Source organism: Bison bison, unplaced genomic scaffold (assembly GCF_000754665.1).
Source record: "Bison bison bison isolate TAMUID 2011002044 unplaced genomic scaffold, Bison_UMD1.0 scf7180017864373, whole genome shotgun sequence".
Classification (NCBI taxonomy): Eukaryota; Metazoa; Chordata; class Mammalia; order Artiodactyla; family Bovidae; genus Bison; species Bison bison.
In genome coordinates, this window is record NW_011494945.1 from 4,054,218 (window position 1) to 4,078,157 (window position 23,940).

At 45.1% G+C, this 23,940-nt stretch overlaps 1 protein-coding gene across 4 annotated transcripts in view; it reads left to right on the plus strand.

The window, feature by feature from the left end:
- Positions 1 to 6: 6 nt before the first annotated feature.
- The window catches only part of FYN (FYN proto-oncogene, Src family tyrosine kinase), a 214,065-nt gene continuing 190,131 nt past the window's right edge, over positions 7 to 23,940 (plus strand). For all 4 annotated transcript variants that reach the window (XM_010856592.1, XM_010856594.1, XM_010856595.1 and 1 more), the window contains exon 1: positions 7 to 293. The gene's annotated coding sequence lies outside the window, so the exon portion shown is untranslated. The remainder of the gene's footprint in view (positions 294 to 23,940) is intronic.

Consider the following 23,940-nt stretch of genomic DNA (forward strand, 5'->3'; position numbering starts at 1 on the left):
GGCCGTGGGAGTAGAGGAGAGGCTGCCCTCGGAGCCGCGCGTCCATCACCGCCCCGGCGCGCGGCGCTTCACCCCGCGCACCGAGGGCTCCCCAGGCGCACACAAAGCCGCCGCCCGCGCCTGGGAGGGATCCGGTCGCCGGGCCGGGGACACCCGGCGCCGCCCCCTGGGCACTCTCAGAAGGCCCACCGACTCCCGGGCCCGCCGAGCAACCACCGGAGCCGCTTCGGCCGCGCCGGAGGAGGCGGGGAGTGGACCATGTGAATGGGCTCCGGAGCCTGAGCGCAGCGCAGGTAAGCGGCCGGGGATGCGCCGCGGGGCCGCGGGGATGCTGCGGAGATGCGGGCCGCGGGCGCCCAGCGCAGCGCCGCCCCCGCCGCGGGGCCCGGCGCTGCAGTCTCTGGGCCATCGCCGCCTCTGGGGCTCCCCGCGGGGCTGCCGGGGAGTTGGCCTCGCTTGGAGTCTTCCTGTGGTCGCTCCGGAGGACACTTCTGCGGGCTGCAGCCCCGAGGTAGCGCAGGGTTGGGGGGTCCAATTCCTCAGGGTGTGAATAGGAATTGGCTTGGGGGATGGCTAGGCTGGCCCAGACTCCGCCTCCGCCCTCTTTTCGGGGCCCCCCGCGGGGACCCGGGCTGTGTGTGTTGTTTTAATGTCAGGGATGATGTAATCACTTAATAATTGATGCCCCGTGCTGCTTCCCTCCCCACCCCACTCCACCCCTGCCCCACTCCTCCACCTCTCGGCCTCCTCCTCCTGTGGCCGTCGCCTTTCCCATCGCATCCTCCAGCTTATTTCTGGCACCTCCCTTGCACTTCCCCCATCCTCCCCTCCACTCTTCCTGTGCCACCACCCACCCTTCCCCAGTCCCCCGTGCTGGAGCCTTAGCTCCTCTTCCTCTGACCCCTCCACCCCTCCAGCTCCCTCAGGCTCCTTTCTCCTTCCTTCTCAGCTCGCTGGATTTCCTCTCTACTTCCCTAGATCGATGACTGTTTTTGTTTGGTCGCCTCCCCTCTCTTATCTCTGCGGCCACAGGCGGAGGGGACTGAGCCAGAAAGAGGCCACCAAGCTTGGGCCCCGGCGGAGATTTGCTGGGACTGAGTGAGAAGAGGGATAATAAAATCACCCTTCTTGCCCCTCCTCCCACCAATAAATCACACAGACTCGCTGTGTGTGTGTGTGTGTATGTGTGTGTGTGACACAAAGAGCCCTTTCAGTGCACAGAGAGGAGACGCACAAAGTGCCCAAGGATGGGCGCGATGCTTCTTGTTTCTCTTCCCTGGGGCTTCCCTTTTGCTCAGATAAAGCAGTTGATCTTCTCTCTGAGAGTCTTTCCTGCCACATTTACCAAAAAATAAAAGGCCCCAGATGCAGGGTGGCAGGTGCTGGCGTTTTGCTGTATTCATGGACCGGTAGTGTTGACTGGCGGCTGCAGTACTTCTTAGATTGAAGGGGGAATTGATTTCAGCTGTCTGAAGAGTTGCTTTACTCTCAGGGTAGCACCCTCCCTTGCCCAGTTTTAACTCCCTTTCATGGTAGGGGGTAGGATACATGGGTGTGGGAGAGGGAGAATTTTGTTTCCAAAAGAGGGTTATATTGATGTTTTATAGGAGTGAGGCAGCCTAACTTGCTTCTCTCAAGTCTAAGGAAGACTGAAGTCATTTGAAATGAAGTCTTGTCCACCCAGTGATGGTTGTTTCACCCTTGTATTTAAATAAGCTCCTGTGGACATTGCTAACACAGCAGTAAGTCGGGATTTGGAAGACCACTGGGGACTGTGTCTCTCTTCCCTGCTTCAGGGTAGCCTTCAGACGCCCACTTCCTTCCTCTCACCGCCAAGCCACTGCCGTACTTTCCACCCTTTGTGCTCTTTCTTCCAAGTCCCTGCCCCTCTGTCCCTCGGGTCCTGTGCTTTCAGACGAAGGGACTCACAGATTTTTGGAGGAAGTGGTTTTGTTAACTGTCTCAGGTGTTGGAGGCACTTAGCTATGAGCGAAAGATGTGGAGAGTCTTTTGCCTGATCTCTTAAACCATCTGCTTGATGTTCCTCTTGAAAAGGAAATGTAAATATAAGTCTGGGGGCTTAATGTTCCATTCTGTAAGCCAGTGACTGTTACGTGCTTAATCAATAATGTCAAAACTTAGGTCGAACCCATTGATTCCTAAGAGCATGGCTCTTTGACTATTATAATAGAACTGTCTCAAGTTCTTCAAGAATTTTATTAGAGAAGAATTGTTATGGTTCATTAAACATTTACTCCTGCACTTTCTAAGGACATTCATCTTGGAACATTTTATATTAAAAAAAAAAGCAAAAGGGTTAATGAGGGTAGTGTTAAAAACAAAACAAAACAAAGTGTTGTTTGTTTGGCCAAACCCAGGAAAGAAAGTGCACAATAAGCTCACACTCTGTTGACTGAGTTCAAGAGAGTGATGAGGTTGAATGTGAACAAATGCATATTCTGCTTTCTGTACTTTTATTCTCTGCTTTCTCCTGGGTCTGAAATCTCCTAACCCCATCTGATTTGCTTGGGTTCTGTTAAACCTAGGGCCCAGCTCAAAAGTCTTCTACTCTGGGATGCTTTCTCCTCCTTTCCCCTTCAAGCAAATCACCATGCCTCCAATTTTGTTTTCATACTTCAGCAGCTGACATTATGGTTGGCACGTGTCTATTTCCATCATTAGTTGATCAACACACTGAAAGAAGGAACCTGGTCTTGTTGCAACAAATGTGTTAGGTCTTTGGTATGTGCTAAGCACCTGGCTTAATTAGGCTAATATTAGCAGCTATAACAAGTAGGCCTGCAAAAATATAATGACTCAAAAGTAATAGATGTTTATTATTCCTCATGTAATAGTTCAAAATGGGTATTTCTGATCAGTGGGTGACTTTCCTCCATGCAGTGATTCTGGGCTCCAAATTCCACCATGCCTTGGCACTCCATTGTAATCTGCTTTCAGCTGGCAGAAGTACAAAAGAGAGAGTAGAGGGGATGCACCCACTTTTTAATTGCCCTGGCCTGGAAATGACACCCATCACTTATGCTTACATACTTTACTTGAGGGCTAGTTAAATGGCCACATTAAACTGCAAGGGATCCTGGGAAATAGTTATCATATGACCAGAAACAAAGTCAAGAAGATATGTGTTTGGGGCCAGCAACTTTGCTCTATGTCACAACTCAGGTGGTGCAAGTGGGAAAGAATCTGCCTGCCATTGCAGAAGACATAAGAGATTGAACCTGGGTTCAAGCCCTGGGTTGGGAAGATCCCCTGGAGAAGGAAATGGCAACCCACTCCAGTATTCTTGCCAGGAAAATTCCTCGAACAGAGGAGCCTGGTGGGCTATAGTCCATGGGTCGCAAAAAGTCAGAGCACACACACACACTTTTGCTATGCGGTGCTGCTCAACAAGGCAAAGTCCTTCAAGGACTCTGTAGGTTAATGAGAATTAAATGGAAACCTAGAGCCTTTACCCATTATTGCCTTCATTCTTTTGCTATATGCCAGATTTTTGATTTTACAAGTTCAGACCTTTACATTTTAAACGTGTTTCCAAAAACCTTGGTTTTTTTGTCGATTCTAGTAGCCACTTCCCACCCAGTTATTCCTTGTAATACAGTGATCTGATGGCTACGGTACTGACTTTGATGTGGCTCTCCAGTACCACCTTTGTTGGCCTAGATGGTTATCTGCTGATTTTAGACTTCCCGAATGGCCAGGAGAGTCTTTAGAAATCACAGTCCTACCTTCTCTAATTGGAAGAGGAAATGAAAGAGACTCTAGAGGAGAAAGTTTTTTCCCCAGGCCATGTTCATGGGAAGGGAGCCTCACCTGCCCAGCTCTTCAGTCCTGACAGGGTCCCCTCCAACCCGCAGATGTCTTTAGTGGGTGGGTGACTGTGAGCCCTGCATCTTCCATGGGATTAAGTGAGCTCCCAGAGCCAGGTGAATCACTAGTATTTTGGATAACCCCTGTTCTCCACAGGCCTCCCCAGGAGCAATTCTGTCTGTACTAGTCATCAGACTTAGTAATGCACATACTTTTGCTATGTTGTGGTTTAGTCACTAAATCGTGTCCAACTCTTTTGTACCCCACGGACTAGCCCGCCAGGCTCCTCTCTCCATGGAATTTCCCAAGCAAGAATACTGGAGTGGGTTGCCATTTCCTTCTCCAGTTTTTTTTTTTTTTTGCCCCTGTGTGTATGCTATAAACAGTTCATTATATTCATCAGTTCTGTAGACATTAGCCCAATATCTTATTGTGTGCAAGGCACTGGAAGATAGGATTATGAAAATGAATACTTCTGCTGTCCTTGCTGTTTAGGAGCTTAGTCTGCTAGAGGAGATAAAAATAATACATAATAGCTAGTTTTATTGAGCATTTACTATATGCCAAACACTGTTTAAGCTCTAATCTTAATAATGGTATGAACAGCTGAAACTAATATAGTATCATAAATCAACTATTGCTGTTGTTGTTTAGTCGCTAAGTTGTGTCCAACTGTCTTGCAACCCCCTGGACCGTAGCCTGCCAGGCTCCTCTGTCCATGAGATTTTCCAGGCAAGAATACTGGAGCAGTTTTCTATTTCCTACTCCAGGGGATCTTCCCAAACCAGGGAGTGAACCTGTGTCTCCTGCATTGGCAGGCAGATTCTTTATCACTGAGCCACCTGGAAGCCTAACTATACTTCAGGGTTGTTTTTATGTGAGGTAGTTTTGCTTACAATCTCCATTTTACATATGGAAAGTGAAACAAAGGACGTTAAATAACTGACTCAAGATCATACACGGCTGGTAAGCAGTAGAGTCAGGATTCAGGTCCAGTTAGTTTGGTCTCAAAGCCTTTGCTCTTAGCCACAAGGCAGTATGCAAGATCACGAGGCAGTATGCAAGATAATACATATGGACACAATGATGATATTGATTAAAATGTGTTACATGCCATAATGGAGGGTGGCATAAATACTTTAGAATTGGATTCTTTTGGTTGTTGGGAAACATAACTTTATGTTTAAATAAAAAATAAAATGTCAATTTCTATTGCCATTCTTTCCATTTTAGACCCTTGTGCTAACCTATGAAATTAAAAAAAAAAATCTAAAAATGGGAAAGCAAAGCATGTTGATTCTGGAACTACTTTTACTCAGTATAACTCTCTATTTTAGGAGGGATCCTTCTGTGGCCCACAGATAGGTCTGTAAGAGTTTGTGAATCGTCCTACATATTTACTCATTAAGCAACATTCATTCATTGTATCTACCATTTGCCAGACATTGAACTAGATGTCTCAGGGACAGAGAGTTGTAATCCTGCCTAAGGAACTGCCTGAGGAAGGCTCTGACCACAGTGATAACTGCCATGATTCTGGGTCTACAAGGTAGCATGAACTCCACAGGGAGGTAGGAAATTGGGGTGGCCAGGCAGAGAAAGCCAGAGGAGGAACTGGCCATTTGAGTGCTGTGTGAAGGCCATTGGCCTGGAAGGAGAAGCCGAGGATGCAGATGCACAGACTTTAGGAAAGTGAAAGTGAAAGTCAGTCATGTCCGACTCTTTGCAATCCCAAGGAATTCTCCAGGCCAGAATACTGGAATGGGTAGCCTTTCCCTTCTCCAGAGGATCTTCCTAACCCAGGGATTGAACCCTGGTCTCCCACATTGCAGGCAGATTCTTTACCAGCTGAGCCACCAGGTAAGCCCAAGAATACTGGAGTGGGTAGCCTATCCCTTCTCCACAGTGTCTTCCCAACCTAGGAATCGAACTGGGGTCTCCTGCATTGCAGGCGGATTCTTTACCAACTGAGCTATCAGGGAAGCCTGACTTTTTAGGTAACTGTAAGTAATTTAGGGTGAGCAGGGGTGGTAGAGGGAGAAGATGAGACTGGTGGGAAAATTGAGAACGTTCTTAAAAGTACTTTGTCTAGAAATGCTGTTTAAGAGTTGCAAGTAGAGATGCCGCTTTGGTCTGATTTGTTTTATGAAGATCTGTTTGGCCACAGTGTGGGCTGTTGACCAGAGGTGGTCAACATCTATATAGCTAAGGTAGTTATGGAAACTCAGATGAGCCATAGATGGAGTGCTGCACAGAATTGGGGATGGAACAAGAGAGACAGAATAAGAGAGGGTGAGACAGTATCTTGTGAGGCTGCGGGGAGGCAGAAGGGGGGTCCTTGAGAGTAGGTGAAGAAAGACCTGCAAACAAGCAGTGCAGTAAGAACAGGGAGCGAGTGTTTTAATGATGACTTTTATCATGGACACTTTGAACTTTCAGGTCAAGGTATCTTGTAGGCAGTTGAATAGATGGGTCTGGATTGAGGTATAAGGTATAAATCAGATATAAATCTGTTAGCATATTACAAAATACTGGGAGCTGTGGATATGGACAGTATCAGTGAGGAAGAGTGTTGAATGGACCGGGGGAGCAGAGGTGCCCAGGCCCCGAATGAGAGAGGTGCAGCCAGAGGATTGGGCTGGCTGAGGAGGGAGGGGGCCCTGATCCACAGCAGGGGAGGGCACCCTGATCCACAGCAGGGGAGGGCTATGCCCCGGACGTTAAGCAGGATTAAGAATGAAAAATGCAGTTGGGTGTTGTATCCAGCCAGAGCAGTGTGACCATAGAAATCAAAAACTCTGCTGCTCCCCAGACCAAGGTAGAAACATGTAGCAAAACCCAGAGAGCATAGAACCATAAGGGACTTAGAGATCATGTAGTCCAGCTGATCCATTTCACTTGTGAGGGAAAATGAGAACCCAGAGTGGCTGACTAACTTGTCCAAGATGGCAAAGTCATCACATAAAGCCAGGTTTCAACCCTTTCAGCCCGGGTGAGGGGTGTGGGCCTGGTGCAACCCCTTCCAGCTGGGCCCAGTTACCTAATCTTTTTGTGCCTCCCCATCTTCACCTTTAGAATGAGTTCCTACTTCAGAGGCTTGTTGGGAGGAGTCAATGAGTTGATCCATGTAAAGCACTAAGTAAAGTATCCCACATATAGAAAAGCAATGTGTATACTGCTGTTAATACATATCTAGATGTATATATCTATACATCTATACATACACACATGTGTATCTATACATACACATAACTCACATATCCCTTAGGGAAGGGATGAAAATGTATTGTGTACAGAAAAGGAGATTTTGAACATTTTAGAAAGATTTGAGTGATTGTCAGTTCTGAGTCAAGAACTATTGGAAAACATAGGAAATTAGTTGAAATAGTATGATGGGAAAACGGCATTTTTAGTAAGTCTTCTTAAGAAACGCAAAGCCTTTCTATTGTTGAGAATAGAAAACATAAAAGTGCTTTGAAGTTAGCCCTATAAAAGAATGTCTTTGTTTTTAACCAGAATTTTACCCTATCTACAATGTGCGGGTGTGTCCCTTGAGTTTGACTGTAGAAGTCACCATGACTTTCTGAAGGTAGAATAAACTCCAGAGTAGGAAAAAACCCCGCAAGTTATGAATTTCATGCACTTGGTTCCTATGAAAAAAGGGTGATTTGGGTTATTTAGAGAAATATAATTTTTTTCCAGTGATTCTAGTTGAGCAGATCTAATTTTTAGCTACTAAAACACATGAGAAGCCTGAACAGTATTATCCAAATGGACTTGGGTGACATGGAGTTCAGACAGCTTCCAAATAAGTGGCACTCTGGACTTGATTAGAACACAGTAATCCTGGAAGGGTATAAATTGAATGGATTTATGGTCTAATAAAAACATGGGAAGAAAAGATAATGCTTACTGACTCATGAAACTTTAACAGCGTTTGCAAGACTCTGAGTTGTAATATTTGGATGAGAGTGTTTTCCCATCCGTCTTGGCCTGCTTCCTGAATGACCCGCGTCGTGCCTCGCTTAGGGCGTGAAACAGATTCAGGAGCTCTCGGGTGCAGAGGTCGTCATTACCTGTTCTGCCTTGTCCCCACCCCCCACCCCGTGTCCTCAGGCAGCACCCATTGGTTTGAGCAAATGTGTATTGAGCACCCATTGACTGTAAGTTTGAGGGAGGGAAAAATAAGATGTGGGAAAGTTTTAGCCCATTGCTAATTTCAATTCAGAAGGCCTTTTCTGAGAACTGTGTTTTTCTGATCTGTATTCCTATCTCTGTGATAGTATAAAAAAGCACACAGCACCCCACCACCACTCACCCCTCCCTAAATACACCAGAATGATAATCATACCTGCCTTTATTATTGAATCCCGGAGGCCTAAAATGCTTTACATACAGTAATTTACTTAGTCATCACAACTAGACGAGGCAGGTGTTACCCCGATTGGTCAAATGGGAAGATTGAGGCTCAGAAAAGTAATATGCCCATTGTCACACAGCTAATTACTAGAGAAGCCAGGTCTGTCTGGCTCCTAAACTCACACCTGATCCAAAACTGTTCCTTGTTCCCTGTGTACTTTCAAACCTTGTTGCTTTTGCCTTGCAGTTACTTCTGTGTTAGGTTTTGGGGGACAGGAGAAGTACCTTTGCCCTCAAGGAAGCCCCGCTTCTTCTGATGACTTCATGAAGACTTACCTTCTGGGAAGCCCCTGTTGGTCCTATTTTGGGGCTCTGTGGCACTTGGTTACCACCTCGTCATCACCCTTGTCACAGCCTGACTTATAAAGCAGAGTGGGTCAGCTGGGTTGGACAGTAGGAAGATACTGGCCTTTATTCCTGACTTGGGAGCTCTTTGGAAGTCAGACTGTGTTTTATTCGTGGTTGACTTGCCAACTCAACACCTAGCACGATTTCATGATGTACTGTTATTATTCCCATTTAACAGATAGGGAAACTGAGGCCTGGAGGTGTGGTGATTTGGTCAGGATCACACAACTAGTAAGCAGAGCTGGGCTCTGAAGCCAGGCAGTCAGTCTGATCCAGAACCAATGTTCTTAAATGCTAAATTGTTCCATCTCTCCAACGAGATTACAAACTGTGAGGCTAGAGGCAGCACCCACCACCTCCTAGCCCAGTACTTGACAGCTCATACACAGTAAAGATAGGCCTTCTTCTTTCTTCCATCCACCCTGGCAGGGAGACAAACAGGAAACGTCAACCCAGGGCTTAACTCATGATAAGGAAAGGGCTTTGGGGCCTTGGTTACATGACTGTTCTCTGAGGATCTTAGAGAATGCGTAGTCCCAGGCCCGGTTCTGACTCAGTAGGTATGAGGTGAGCAGGGTTAACCCTGACATCTTTTCTATATGTGAGAATTGCCCTGAGGATGGAACCCATCAGGGAGGTGGCTTCTGAAAGATGAGGAACGAAGCAGAATGACTCTGAGCCACAGTGGTGGGAGCTGGCTGCTGAAGGGGTAGAAAATCATCCATCAGAGGCAGAGGGAAGTGAGCCCAGGGGAGGCTGGGGATCAGAAATCCGCCACAGAAAGAGCTCTTACCTTGTGTTTTTTAAGATTTCTAAGTACCTGCTCCTTTTGAATGTGCTGGTGGGATTTCATCTGATGCAAACACTTTCATTTTCTTCAGAGCTTCCATCTTTGAGGTACCCAAAAATAGTAGGCTTTTCATGGAGTTGTATAAGGATTCCATCTGCTTTATACTGAAAAGTAGGGCTTTAATGGAAAATTAAAAATGAGTCAGATCGCCTTTCCCACAACAAAGCCCAGGGCGCTTTTCCCAACCTTTTCTTCTTCTAATCCTCAGAAAAAGTTACTGAATCCATATTTCTGTGAAATTCTGCCCAATTTAAATTCTACTGAAAAGGCAAATAAACACCAATGAGTTCCTTCATTGCCACACATTGTAGTATCTGTTTGGAAGCAATAACAATTTTAAATGTTGTCACGTGTAAAATTTGATTTTTATTTCAGTTTCAATTTTATTCCAGAAATCGTGTGATATGTTGCACATGCACGTAAGGATATTTGAAAAATACTAATTTATCTTAAAGGTTTCTCTTGTTTGCTCTCAGAGTTTGGAGGGGTTCACCTTTTTGTCTAGTTTATTGTCTGACCTCCTAAAAGTATAAACAGCCCCTCATCATTTTCTGATACAGGGCCTGAATTGTCACACTCTTTCTGTATCTTTTATCACCGTTTCCTGCTTGAAAACGCCAGTTCTCTGGCTTTATTTTGTGTGCACCTTTGCCTGATCGATATTCTCTTGATATGTCCTTCACTCTCCTGTTGTTTGCAAATAATGATCCCAGCTGCTTCATCCTATGCTTTCTAGTTGAGGATGTGTTCCTGATGTGAGGAATCCAAGGAGCAGAGAATTTTTGTGACTTGCCCATGGTCAGTACATCCAGTTCCTCCTTTAGTTTAGACTAGAATCCAGCTCTGCAGAAAGCAATGGCACCCCACTCCAATACTCTTGCCTGGAAAATCCCATGGATGGAGGAGCCTGGTAGGCCGCAGTCCGTGGAGTCGCTACAAGTCGGACATGACTGAGCGACTTCACTTTCACTTTTCACTTTCATGCATTGGAGAAGGAAATGGCAACCCACTCCAGTGTTCTTGCCTGGAGAATCCCAGGGACGGGGGAGCCTGGTGGGCTGCCGTCTATGGGGTCACACAGAGTCGGACACGATTGAAACGACTTAGCAGCAGCAGCAGCAGCAGAATCCAGGTCTCCCGGAAATCTGTATATGTGGGTCCCATCTTCTCAACAGACCATGGCCTCATATGATGGGATTTTTTGGTCTCCCTGTAGCTCGTAGCTCACTGTCATTCATAGTGTAGATGCTCAGCAGGTGTCTATTCAGATAGATTCTGGGGGCAGGGCACTGGAATCTGTAGCTAGTTTCCTGGCCATCTGCTGGCATCTTCTTGGATATTGAGCTTCTGTAGTCTCTGATGGCATTAGGTTCACTCTCTATAGACCCGTGTGACTTAGGTTTGGGACTGTGCTATACTGTTTTAGGAACCACCATTGTCTTCTGACAGTGGTGTGTGCTTAAAGCTCTTTTGTCCATAATCTTTAGCTTTTTGTTAAAAATTTAGGGTGGTCAGGAAAACAGTTACTTCCTTGCCCTCTGTCATCAGGTTTTCATCAACAGGATTTTCACTAAAAAAAAAAAAAAAAAAGGATGTTACCAACAGTGCCTAATGACATCCAAGACCAGGGAAAAATGCAGAATGTTTCAAAATCTGGAGGAAACTGGAAAAATATGACAGTGAGTGATGGAGGAGGCAAGAGTGGCAGAATGGACTACAGGGCTGGGCCTGAAAGCCTGTGGGGCTGCATGAAACCCAGCAATGGCTACGCGGGTGCCATCTCTGCATGCATTCATTTTGTTCACTTGGCATAGCTGAAGAATCTCTTTAGCGGGGAAGGAGGGTTCCATCTTAGACTTTAGGTCCTCCAGAGTAATGATTTAACACTGTATCCCAACCACAGCTTCTGTATATCCTTCAAAAGAGTGATTGACAATAAGCCTTACAAAATGTTTTCCACGGTTGTGGGGAGCGATTGCTTGAGTCATTTCTGTGACATAAGACACAACAGCACAACAGGCGATGTTTGTCAGCCCCGCATTAAGCGTCTTCTCAGCTGCCTGTGAAAAGCTCTCTGTGATTCTTCATTAATGGCTTCCCCTGCCTAGCCCTCACCTGGATGCCAGGTTTAATGTATCCGAGGGAGAGCCTTAAAAACACATTCTGTGGCGACGGACCACTGCTGTGGCAAAGAGGGGAAGGGGCGGACCGCATGCTTCACTGTCGTTTGAAATGCCCTTATGGTCTTTGGAAAGCGGTAGTGGACTGTTTTTGCTTCCTTCACTATGCACTGTCTATGATTTCAGAGCTTTTCCTGCCCGCCTCCCCACTGCCACAACTACCACCTTAAATGTCGGAGATCACACACCACTAACAAAATGCACTTTCCCCTTGGCGAGCCTGTAATGTCACCACTTCATGTATTTATCCAGTTTGTTCCTGTTTAGTCACTCTGGTACATGTCAATGTCAATATTGTCTATTTTCAGTAGCAAGCTTCTAGAAGGCTGAAAGCACACCTCATTTAATTTGCTTTGTGCCATGAAACACTACACGGAACTGTGCATTTATTAAGTGCTTGTTGATTTTGATTCTATGCTTCAAGTCTGGTAGGTCCTACGGCTGTTCTCAGTACTACTGGAATGAGATGCATCTTGAGTAAATTTTCTTCTTGCAGATAACACATCACATCCAGTGCATCTATAGATCCTCAGAGTCCTGTGTTAGAATCCAGATTTTGGTTGCACGTAATGTTTTAGGATCCATCTTTTGTTTTACCCCCTTGGGTGAAGATGCAATGATCCCAGCTTCTAATTCTGTTAGCAGGTTAGGGCCAAAGCACAGATAGTATGCCATGCTACACCCTTCTTTTCATAGAAGTGTGGTTGACCATATCATTCTCAGTGTTTTATGGTTATTATTTCAACAGATTCTTGATTTCAAACTGCTGAGAGGTGGAGGTAGTTCTCTATGAGGGTAAGAACTGCTCAGTGAAGGCTGATGAGGTGTGATTTAAGAACCTATAAGGACTACAGTGTCAGGAGAAGAACCACATACCTCTGTGGGTGTCAGTAGCTCCTGGGAGATTTGGGTCAGTTTATGCATGTGTGTGTGCTCAGTTGCTTCGGTTGTGTCCAACTCTTTGCAACCCCATGGACTGTAGCCCACCAGGCTTCTCTGTCCATGGGATTCTCCAGGCAAGAATACTGGAGTGGGTTGTCAATCCCTCCCAACCCAGGGATCAAACCTGCGTCTTCTGTGTCTCCTGCGTTGCAGGTGGATTCTTTACTGCTGAGCCACCAGAGAACTGTGGTGCTGGAGAAGACTCTTGAGAGTCCCTTGGACTTCAAGGGGATCAAACCAGCCAGTCCTAAAGGAAACCAATCCTAAATATTCCTTGGAAGGACTAATGCTAAAGCTGAAGCTCCAGTACTTTGCGAAGAGCCAACTCATTAGAAAAGATCCTGATACTGGGAAAGATTGAAGGCAGGAGGAGAAGGGGATGACAAAGGACAGGATGGTTGGATGGCATCACTGATTTAATGGACATAAGTTTGAATAAGCTTCAGGAGATGGTGAAGGGCAGGGAAGCCTGGCATGCTTCAGTCCATGGGGTCGCAAAGAGTCGAACATGACTGAGTAACTGAACAACAGCAATCACCACCAGGGACGCCCCCCTGGTCAGTTCACACCTGAGTGCAATGCAGGGAGGATTGGTGCTTGGAAAACTGCAGCCCCAAACAGTCTCTGATTGTACCTCAGCCCGCCTATACCACAGGGAGAAGAGTCCAGTGTAGCAAAGTATTAAGAGTCCCCCATTTAGAGTGGCCCAAGGAGAGGCCCAGCGCCCTCGCTTGATCTCACATCCCTGCCTGTGACAGAGGTCATTTCCAGGGGTGAAAGACCCCAGCCTCCACCCCCACAGCAAGGCGCCCATGTGCTTGAGATACAGAATGGTCACCGTGGGAGGAACCTTGCTTGTGCTCCCCTGAGCCAGAACATGCAGAAATGATCCACTAGAGGACCATTAAGCAGAGAAGGAGCCCTTGTATTAATTTCCTCTGGCTGCTGTAACAAATGACCATGTACCGGGTGGTTTAAAACAGTAGAACGTTTCCTTTCACAGTTCTGGGAGCCAGAGGTCTTGAAATGAAGGTGTCAGCAGGATTGGTTCTTTATGGAGACTCCGAGGAAGACTCTGAGTCCCATGCCTCTTTCCTAGCTTCCGGTGGCTGCCAGCAACCTTTGACTTTCTTTGGCTTGTAGACCCATTAGTACACTTTTTACCCTCATCTTCACATACCTTCTCCTCTCTGTGTCTTTATGTGGCCTTCTCTTGTAAATAGGACACTTGTCACTGGTTTAGGTTCCACCCTAATCCAGGATGATCTCATCTAGAGATCCTTACCTTAATTACATCTCAAAGACCCTTTTCCCATATAAGGTCACGTTTCCAGGTTTCAGGTGGACATATTTTGGAGGCCACCATTCAACCCACCATAGCCCTCAAAGGGACAGCTATTAGCAGTAACCTGGGAGGAGAAAGAAAGATAAGAAAGGTATTGCAAGTTTGAATGCCTACAAAAAAATAGGCACAGTACTTTATGTGTGTGATTTTAAACTATTGCTGTAAGATGGGTGAAGCTAACAGTGAAGGAAGTTCAAAATCATGGAGTGTCCTGAAAAACTTTTCAGTAAAATTGAAGGCTGAGCCGTCATCCAAGGTTGGAAGATTTGGAGATGGGAGGAGACTTGGAGAATACAGAAAAAACCAAACAGACAGGAAAATATAGAATAATGTGTTAATAGATTAAAAAGTATTGCAGAGAAGTAGGGAAGCCCCTTTGGAATTTGTGTTTTTAACGGGTCCTTTTAGCCCAGTTTTATGACTGCTTAGTAGTACTTGTCCTTGCCTGGAGAATCCCAGGGACGGGGGAGCCTGGTGGGCTGCTGTCTATGGGGTCGCACAGGGTCGGACACGACTGAAGCGACTTAGCAGCAGCAGCAGCAGCAGTAGTACTTGTCACTTGGGAATGGAAAATCTGACCTGTGGTGACCTAGAGTTGAAAGTTGGTTTGAATAGTCAAATGAGGAGGATGCTCCAAGAGATTAAAGAAAGCGTCAGTTAAATTAGCTGAAAGGGCTTCCCAGATGGTATTCAAGGTAAAAAATCTGCCTGCCAAAGGAGGTGATGCAGAAGAGATGGGTTCGATCTCTGGGTCGGGAAGATCCCCTAGAGTAGGAAATGGCAACCTGCTCCAGTATTCTTGCCTGGAAAATTTCATGGACAAAGGAGCCTGGAGAGCTACAATCCATGGGGTTGCAAAGAGTTAGACGTGACTGAGCACCCAGAGAAGGTAATGGCTGGGTAGGGGAGTCAGCTGGAACTGGGATGATGGATAAGGCAAGGGAGGGTCCAGGGTTTTATGGATGGGTGAACACAGTGGGTATGGAGGAGACGCAAGGGCCTTCTCACCCTGGAAGAAGAAACCTAGGAGGTGGAGAGTTCCGAATGATGCCAAACCAGGTGGCTTCCTGTTGAATGGATCTATTCAACAGTAGAATAGACAGTAAGGACAATAATTCTTATATAAAGAATTCAAGAAAATGAAAGTCATAGTCCCCTTTTTGCCCTTGCTTCAAATTATGTATAAATGGTGTCTCTAGAGAAATGGCATGTTAGTCCGTTGCACGTTTAACAAATCCTGGATGAGTGTTCTGGGACCCCTGAGACCTTGCATTATGACCAGCCAGCTTAGTGGGGATAATATTTTGAACTGGTATTCAATTTACTTTCCCTTCCTTTTAATTCTTGTTGCCCTGGGAGTCTCCCCCATTGAGCCGAAGGATTCCATTACTTCAGGGGGAGGACAGAGTATGGCCTAAGACAAAGAAGACATTGTTTGGCTTCTGACTTCCAAAACAGGACCTTGAAGCCTGTTTCAGCGACCAGAGTTAGCCCAGGCCTTCGTTTAAGAGAGGCAGGCTTTGTTAGCAGAAAATGATTTGTGGATTCCGAGGAGCCGGGTCTCAGAGGAGGTGGCGTGTATTGTATAGAGAGGCTGCCAGCAGGAGGAAATGCCTTCCTGGGTTGGAGGATGGAGGTGGCAGAGGTTTGGAGGAGACTCGATGTCCCCTGCTCCAGGAGAATCTGCAGGGAGAGATCATGTGTACCCTGCACCCTTACCTGGAACTCTGGAAGGAAGCCACAATGGAGTGGACCCTGCCCTGGGGCACATTTAGGCAGAAACAGCCCTGAGCTGATATCCCTTCCCTCTATTTCCCAAAGCTTATACATGGCATAGGAGAAATCCCAACAATCCTTGGACAGCTGTGGAGGTGCTGTGAGAGCTGGGCGGGGGCATCCCAGGGTCAGGACGAAGAGGGCACAGAATAAACTGGGTCGGTCCCACTGCTGAGGACTGGCTGGGATTGGGGCAGCAGATTTCCACCAATCACGTCAGCAGAACCAGGCCAGCTCGCAGAACAAAGGGATGAGACATCCCAAGGAGGCCAGTGAGGGCTTGGAGGGCAGGGTGGAGACCAGGTCCTCACCCCATCATGTGGGGGTCTGTAATCAGCCCCTTGGGGAAGGAGGGAGAGGGAAGGAACACAGCCCTGAGAGACAATCTGAGATGAGCTCAATTTGACTAATTGCCCTGAAGGAGCGAAATTTTTAAATCTGAAGAGCAAGTTGTCTTGCAGTAGCAAGATGTGTTTTTTTTTTTTTTTTTCCTATGGTAGGCAGAAATGCAGTGGTCATGATCAAGTTGAAATCAGCTATGAAAAATGTGCACAGCTGGGTAGTGATTATAAATTGCAAACCTTGCATATTGCATTTGAGCTGTTTTAACAGGATGATGGTGGTGATGATGGCGACAATGGTGATGGTGGCAAATTTGCCTACGTGTATTCTTGTAGTATACTCTTCCCTTTGTGTAAATTGTGGCTTAGTCTACCTGTACTTGGTTCATTCTGGGCAAGAAGTGGAAAGATCTGTGCTCTCAAGGACGATCAGAGTTGTCCACCGGGTATTCCAAAGTTTAGTGAAGACTGGGACTTTCCATGGTTTAACTAGTGGCACTTCTTCTCAGGGTCCTCGGTTGCCATGGAGTCAGGTCAGTGGAAAGTATTAGAATTTCAGGCTTTTCTCTCATGAACTCGGCTGTGATGCTGGAGACTAGAAGATCATTTTTACTGGGTGTGATCCTTCATATCTTAAAGGTATCAAGGTGAATACTGGAAATTACACTCTCTGACTGACTATAATGGGAGAAGCTCTTCATTTTTATTCAATCCTCATGTACTAAATAAAGCATGAGTTTATAAAGGGATTCATTTCCAAGTATAATTCATAAGTAGTTATCAGAACACTCAAATGAGGTGGGGGGGACCAGTTAGCTCTTTTTAGATACATTTTAATCTCTCTTTGACATTCATAAGAGGATGATGCTGCATTTAAGAAGATGTTTTAAAACCTGCTGTTTCTTGAAATGCCTAGTAATTTTGGAAGGGAAAGCTTTAGTCTTGCTTTAAAAAGCATGTGTTTGGTGGGGTGGAGTGAGGTGGGAAGTTGCCTGTTAAGATGCTGCTTATGTATTTTCCTACTCGAAAATTATGGTGACATATAAATACGTCTCACATTTCCCTCATCTGTCAGGCGTAGCCAAGGGAGCAAGAGATGGGGAACTATAACCACTGTTTGACAGGAGTCACTAAAATCGTTTAAATTATAGAACTTAAAAAAATGTTGATTAACTGATACCGTTTCCATAATATTTTTGACCTATGAAATAGTTCCCTTCAAAATCTCAAAATAGAATTTTTAAAAATTAAAAACATGTCCCAGATGTTAGAGGAAAAAGAAAAAACTTTTTATACCGTTTATATAAACAACAAAAAGAACATAAGACAGTGACTATTCTTGGTACATGGGGCTTCGCAGGTGGCACAGTGGTAAAGAATATGCTTGCCAGTGTGGGAGACATGGGCTCGATCCCTGTGTCAGAAAGATTTCCTGGAGGAGGGCATGGCAGTATCCTTTAAAGTTGTGTTTTATAGTTAATATTGGAAACTGTTGCTATCTTCAATTGGCATTTACGTATACATAATATTTTTAACAGAAAATAGCATTTTCTACAGATACACATAAGCTCAGAGCAAATTCTGCTAAATGGAGGCTTTTCTCAAAATAGCGTTTTCCCCCCATACTGAAATGTGTACATATTTTAGCCCAAATATTTTCACAAGTCTTTTATCCCCGCTCAGGATTCTTATCATCAATAAATATTTGTTATAAGGCAAAACTCATGAAAATAAATTCCTCTTTGGTACTTTTAAATGCTTTGTCACATTTAGATGACACAAAATTATAGATCATTCCTAATTTCACTCCGTTGTAGTACAGAATATAAATGTATCTGATTAAAACCAGGAACATCATCAAAATATTGCCACAAGTTTAGATGCTCCAAAACATCTGTAACCCTATTTTAGGATTAAAACTTGGACACTGAATTCTCTAATGTGGTTAGTGCCTTCCTTTGCTCTGGTTGGGATAAATTTTAACGTCTTCCTATTTGTAAGCCTTGTTTTCAGTAACTGCACTTGGTTAAATGCTTTTTAAAATCTGAAATGTTTTGGCACTTCAATCTCTACTTTGAGCAAAGATTTCCAACTGTTTTGGAACAGAACCCACCCCAACTTCACAGCATTCATCCACATACCATCACAACACACTTAGGTTGATTTAGAGAATCATTTCTCAGACATTTCTAAAGCCTAGTTGATGGTGACAGGCAGCAAAATAGAAGATGTGTACTTACAATGCCGCAGTGTTTTTTGTATTCACAAAAACACTTGATCACAAAACTTTCATAGTTCAGTTTTTCTGTTTGCAAGAGAATCCGTAGATGTGGCGACTGCAGCTTGTTAGGATATAGCCACTTGTTGAATGCAGTTATGAATTAGGTGTATGCCATACCCACATCATATAACTTTCTGCCCATAGGTTTCTTGATTTGGTAAGGACAGTTATTTATAGCATCACAAAATTTGTATTCTGCAAAAACAACTTCATCTTGTTTTAAACTTTTGACCAATTAACAGTTGTATTCACACTAGCATGAGATATTCCACCTGTGACAGAATGAACTTTCACAAGCTTTATTTTGATCCCAGGAAATAGATGGGGGAAAAAAATAAAACCATAATTGAAATTAATGGATTTTTCTGTTTAAAACACCTGTTAATACTAACTTACAACTGGAATCATTTGTATGTTTTTTTCTTCTGCTAATGAAGCCAATAAATTAAAGGTATCACTTCACTTTTCCAATGTGCACCAAAAAAACTGAACTCAGAAATAAGCAGAATCAACATAGTATAGCAGTCATTTGATCCAGAGGAAAAGTCATGCTTCCTAGAGTGCGGTCAGTGAGCCTTCCATAGCTATCTGTGTTAAATTGTCATCCTTGGTCACAGTCTTATTACAATAACTGTTATGTTAACATTTGCGGTAGCTACTGATGCTTCCTTAGCATCAGTATATTGTATTAGTATACACGGACTTACAGAGTGAATAATATCAGTGAGACTCCCATGCTAGATAATATCAGAGAACATTTTGTGCGAGCTCACATTCATCATCAACTTTCTTTAAAAGGCAAAAATGTAATTTTTCATTTAATTTGTTTTTTTTTTCTTTTTCAGCTCATTGTTGCTAAAGGGGATATTGCAAAGTAAAATAGAGTATCAATAAATGACAAAAACACTGTCATGAGCACATTCACATCATTTTTGAAAAGGTCTGTTTCCTGCAAATATTTCACGTACACCTAACCTGTAATTTTCTGTTTCCCATGGACGCTTCTGACCAGTGTTTTGTGCATCTCTGGCCGCAGTGTGGGTTAGCACAGCTGGTCAGTGCATCCGGTGTGTGGAGGGGTCTGCCAGGGGAGAATGCAAGGTGTTAGCTGCTCTGGCTGCTCATGTCCAAGTGCTCTTTATTTTATTGGTGAGCATCCTACCTGTTTTCCTTGAAAGAGAGGCTGCAGTAATGCAGCCAAGACTGGAAAAGAACAGGAAAACAGATGGATTGTCATTGGTTACCATTCCGACTTAATTACATGGTAGGATGAAAATTCTCTTCCCCATGCAATTGTCTCATCACTAATAGGCAAGACCATGGCCGAATCTGGAAGAGCAAAGTGGAGGCTGCATGCTCAGTCACATTTGATTCTTTGCCACCCCATGGATTGCAGCCTGCCAGGCTCTTCTGTCCATGGGATTTTCCAGGCAAGAATGCTGGAGTGAGTTGCCATTTCCTAGTTCAGGGGATCTTCCTGACCCAAGGATCGAACCTGCATCTCTTGGGTCTCCTGCCCTGGCAGGTGGATTCTTTACCACTGCGCCACCAAAGTGGAAGTTACCAAACCCAATCTTGGTGCCTTTTATTGCAACTCTTAATAACAGTCCTTGGTTTAAACACATGAAACATCTGGACAAACCTTCATCTGATGGGCTGCAGGGGCAATGGGTATAATTTAGTGCTTTCACAGATAAGCCAGGACCTAAGGTCACCCAGGCTTCCTGGTGGTTTAGTCAGTAAAGAGTCTGCCTGCAATGCAGGAGACCACCTACAATGCAGGAGACCTGGGTTCAATCCCTGGGTCAGGAAGATCCCCTGGAGAAGGATATGGCAACCCACTCCAGTATTCTTGCCTGGGAAATCCCATGAACAGAGGAGCCTGGTGGGCTACAGTCCATAGGGTCGCAAAGAGTTGGACACGAATGAGCGACTAAACCACCTCAAGTCACCCTAGTCAGAGATCACATTTGTCTGTCTGTTTCCTACAGTCCTCCTTTGGCCAGACTGTTCTGATAAGCCTGCCGCTCTGCCCTCCTATATTGCTAGCTTCCAATCCCACTGCTGAGTGAGCTTTTTAAAAAGTCCTTGTGAGAACACATTGCTGGGTAACACCCCTCAGTATTGTCCTCTTGAGCTGGAATAGTTGAACTCTTCACCGTAGCCCAGGGAGCCTCTTATGCATCCACCCACCCAGCTGGCCCTGTAGATTTTAAGTTTCCAGGTGCCGCATACCTTGCCTGTCTATTCTCTTTGCCAGGGTGGTTCATGAGAGCCACTCAATACACTTTCTCGAAGGAGTGAATATGATTTGAGTCGATGAAAGGAAAACAGAAGAAGTATCTTGCTAATCCATGGGGATAAGGAATGCAAGTCTAAATCTCTACGTCCTAAATATTATTTCTATCTCTGATAACAGAGTTGGACAGCAGAATGTAACAGGACTACATCCTCCTTCTCCACCATCAGAGGTGTTATGATGCCTACAAACCGTTCTGATTCTCAGTCTCCCATCCCTCCCCGCCCCCGCCCCAACCCAGGGAGAAAAGTGTGAATTCTAGTGCGTCTGTTGTTTCCTCCAGCATTAGGCCAGGAATTTTGTTTGGCGTATACTTGGTGTATGTGGCAAGGAAAGGTGCTTTTCTGATTGATTTGGGGAAAATGGGGCCACGTGATGGTGGTGGTGGAGGAGTACTTTGAAATCACGGTTTTGAGATCTGTGTTCTTACATGACTGCTTTCTGTTGGATCTCTTTTTAAAACATGCTGCCGTTCAGTTTCATCATGAATGCCTTTCCAAGGACAGTAAATGGTTTTACACACTATGACATCGTTTCCATGGCAACTAATGTATTTTAGCAGAGAGAGAGAGACTCTGCTAGAAGTAGGCTAAAAAGGACAAATACAGAAATGGCACAGTGTAAAATGTGGGACAATGTGTGTTGTAGTAAAGATTTTTTTTTCTGACTTCTTGTTTAGGAAAACCTGTGTAAGTAGATCCTGGTTTCTTAACTCTTAGTAGTAAAGTGTTTACTGTACCCAACATTATCTAGTATTCTGCTGACACAGTTTCTTTATTTAGTACTTGGGGGTTTTTTTGGGTTTTTTTTTGTTTGTTTTTTGCTTGCTTGTCTGTTTGCTTTAACATGTTCGTTCCATTAACATACAACGTTTGTAATTTCACCCATTTTTAAATGGTGAAACTTCATCTTCACCTCGAGTTCTCCTGTGGTAGCCACCTTACATCTCTGCTGCCCTTAATGACAGAGCCACTGTGGAGGGCTGTCCCCACTACCTGTCTCCACATAGCATCTGTTAAAAAAAAGAGTCAAAATCATTCCAAGCAAGATTTTACCCCACCACTTGCTCCAGTTACTCACCTCTCATCCTCTAAGGTTGTTACAATTTAGCTCTTGGATTTTTCAGAAGCTAACATGTGAATGTAAATATGACTGACTGTTAGTTGCCCAGTTATGTCTGACATTTTGCAACCCCATGGACTGTAGCCCACCAGGCTCCTCCATCCATGGGATTTTCCAGGCAAGAACACTGGAGTGGGTTGCCGTTTCCTTCGCCAAGGTATCTTCCCAACCCAGGAATCAAACCTGGGTCTCCTGCATTGCAGGCAGACTCTTTATCATTTGAGCTTCAGGGCTTATAAGTATACATTTCAAATAATTCCACAAAGCATCAAGCCCCATGTGTGAGCCTTTGTGTAAACCTAGTTTTAAAAAAGTAAGGGTTTGGGTTACCCTGCTTTGCGCACCTGAATGTACTTGGATTTTTTGTTATATGATAACAAAATGCTCTTAAGTAAACCCCAAATGGTGGGCAGATAGCAGACAGCTTCCTATTTAACAGAAAAAAAGAAGCCAAGGGAACGCTCTCGTGACTTAGAAAGATAGCAAGCCAGTCTCTGGGATGGACGAGGGATGACACCCTCATTTGTCTTTTGTTGGACCACATGGTGCATTTAAAAAATTCAAACCAACATTTAAAAATTGAGCACTTTTATATAAAAACTGAGATTTCCAGCTTCTCTTGGAAAAAAAAAACAGGGAGGTCTAGCCAAGCCTGCCTTCCGTCCTGACAACAGCCTGCCCAGGCAGCATTGCAGCTGTCCTCTTGGAATGGAGCAGGGTTCTTCCACTCACCCCAGCCCCGTCTCACATGCTCCATTCATTCCTTTTACCTGCCTGGCTGCTGTGGGTTGTTTAATATGTGACTGTTGCTGTACCCTCTCGCTTTGCCCAATCACAAAGCAAATAAATAGCAGAGCTAGGAGCAGAACTTGGTTTCCAAGCCAACTGCTTCCTCCCTGGCTGTGTACCAAAATTCTGTGTGTTGGAGTGTAATTCATAGTTAGTGGTGAGAGGGATCATTAGGAAGCGGAGTCTATGCTTTGCACCTTACTGCTTGCAATAGAGCCTGTGGTTAATTGTACTAGGCACATTGTTCATATTTGAGGGACTTTCCCCTTCTGTTTCTCTCCGAAGGTTGTATGTGCTGTTGGTTGTGATGGGCAAGATGGCAGTGCTCCACTAGTGTTAACATTTCTGTGTGCATAGGCAAGAGGGGGAAAGCTCCAATGTCATAACAGTGGTTCCAGAGTTTCTAGATTTTTCATTGAGGTACATGAATATTTATATAAAAGAAATAAGAAGGGGGTAGTAGCCCAAAGTGTGTCTGACATCGGCCAAGGCCCATGACATCTTCTCAATGTAGGAGGCTCAAAGGTGTCCCCAGCCACTTTTGCTGTCCTCTCCCAGACTCACCTTTTCCTTTGAATTCCTTCTGGGTCCCCTTGATTTCAGGGAGCTGAAGACACCCTTGAGGGTGGCATCCATTTTTCCCCAAGCTCTTCACTGCCCTATGCCCCTCACCACTTTGAACATGTACTCATCACTATGCTTTTTCTAGGGGTGGGTAGGATGGGAGAAGAGTTGCAGGTGCCACCGCCTCGAACCTTCTTAGAAGGTTCATGTGTACAGGAAGACACAGGAGGAGAATGAGCTTGTCTGGGACTAAAAGTAATGGCCAGAGGCAGGGGAAAATTTTTTTTTCCTGGGAAAACGGGGTAATGAGGAATACCCCACAACGAAAGGCCTTGTCTGAGCAGGGTCCCGTCCTGGGGCCAGCCCCAGCTGGGGGCTGCACAGCAGAGCAGGGTGCCCTGCATGTCTGCGTGCAGCTGTGGAGGTCCCGGGCGCCCACTGTGAGAGTGGGCCTGTTCCTGGGTTGCAGGCAGGGAGCCAGGGACTGCCCCCTCGCCAGAGAACATTGAGGCACTTCTGTGTGCACTCTGTATGTGTCTCAGCTTTCTTTGGAATTGTGGCAGAGTCTGGCCCTGCCTGGTCTTTTTGTGCCTTGGATCCTAAGTTAAGAATAACCGAAGGAACAGTGCCCCTGTTGACACGCTTGATATGGAAGCTGCTATCAAATGGCCATTTTATCCTTGGTGGCCACTGACATCACACCACGTACAGCTCTGAGTTCTCACTTGAGTTCTGATTGAATAGAGCTGTGATCGTTGGAGCAGAAAGAAGCCATTCAGACGTGAATATGTGGAGACGTGTCTAGTAACGTGCAGATGTTTTTTGGCAGGTCAATAAATATTTTAAGTCTTTTGCA